Source organism: Rhagoletis pomonella, unplaced genomic scaffold (genome assembly GCF_013731165.1).
Source record: "Rhagoletis pomonella isolate Grant_MI unplaced genomic scaffold, Rhpom_1.0 Rhpom_scaffold_00004, whole genome shotgun sequence".
NCBI lineage: Eukaryota > Metazoa > Arthropoda > Insecta > Diptera > Tephritidae > Rhagoletis > Rhagoletis pomonella.
The window spans coordinates 47,069,444-47,070,962 of NW_023458558.1; the positions used below are offsets into that span (position 1 = coordinate 47,069,444).

Sequence of the window (1,519 nt, forward strand, 5' to 3'; positions counted from 1 at the left end):
CAACGGTTTGCTTTTATGTGGCAAGCACAATAACCATACCAAGCTTGCTATAACGGTTAGCGAGATACATATATGTGATCACAATTTCCATTTTTCCAAAATTTTGTCATAAACGTATTTCTTGGTAAAGAATTGTTGCAACCATCAATTTTGAATAAATTAGCTTCAATATTTACTGATTTATCGAAGATTTTGTATTTCTCGAAATTACCGTTATATGGGATGTGGGCGTGGTTATTGTCCGATTTTAGAAATTTTCGGCCATTTGGTATGCTGTACCAGGACCAACAACTGTGCCAAGTTTGGAAGAAATTGGTGTAGCGGTTACCAAGATATACACATGGAACCATAAGTGGGCGTGGCTCCGCCCATTTGCAAAAATTTTGTAATATTCTTATTTTTCGTCTAAAACTCATTGCAAATATCAATTTTGAGTGAATTATCTTCAGTAGTTACTAAAATATCGCAGTTTTCGTTTTTCTGAAAATTACCGTTATATGGGAGGTAGGCGTGGTTATTGTCCGATTTTTTAAATTTTCAGCCATTTAGAATGCTGTACTAAGGCCAACAACTGTGCCAAGTTTGGAAGAAATTGGTGTAGCGGTTACCAAGCTATACACATGTAACCATAAGTGGGCGTGGCTACGCCCATTTTCCAAAAATTTATAAAATTCATGTTTTCCGTCTGAAACTCATTGTAAGTATCGATTTTGAGTGAATTATCTTCAGTAGTTACTAAAATATCGCAGTTTTCGTATTTCTTAAAATTACCGTTATATGGGAGGTAGGCGTAGTTATTGTCCGATTTCTCCCATTTTCAATACCATCCGTCCTACGCCCAAAAGAAGTTCACGTACCAAGTTTCGTTAAGATATCTCAATTTTTACTCGAGTTATCGTGTGCACAGACGGACGGACGGACAGACAGTCACCGCTTAATCGATTTCTCTTTTCATTCTGATCATTACATACATTTGTCTATATCTATCTCGATTCGTTTTGCCTGTTACAAACAACCGTTATGTGAACAAAGTTATAATACCCTTGTGCACAAGTGCGCTCGGGTATAAAAAAATGTCGCTTACGTTTTTTTTTGCAGTTAAGTTAATTAGTTTTTAAAAATTTCATGTGTAGATCTTCTTTTTCTTATTTGGCGGTGCAACCGTTTTTTCGGTTTGGGCCGAGATCCAAAGACTTCGCCGATTTCCACTGTTTTGCAAGGCTCCGCCAGTAGCTTATTTTAAGTGTGCACAGGCCCTTCGGCAATTGTAACCTATAGGTTCGGACTCGAAGTATCTTTTCGGCGGAACATCATCATCCGTGCGTGTACAACATGTCTTGGATTACACCTTGATGCGTTTAACTACATATCTTTATTCAATATCCTTACTCAACACTAACAGGACCATAGCTTTTGCATAGCAATTCTATTCTCTAGAAAGCTCTAAATAGCAGGGACCGTAACCGTTATGGTTTAAATAATAAAAATCATAACTTTATTTAATTTTGTGATTTTTATT

At 36.7% G+C, this 1,519-nt stretch overlaps 1 protein-coding gene across 1 annotated transcript in view; it reads right to left on the bottom strand.

The window, feature by feature from the left end:
- Positions 1-1,519, bottom strand: part of LOC118737661 — a 196,844-nt gene that overhangs the window by 32,187 nt on the left and 163,138 nt on the right. The gene's annotated exons all lie outside the window — the stretch shown is intronic.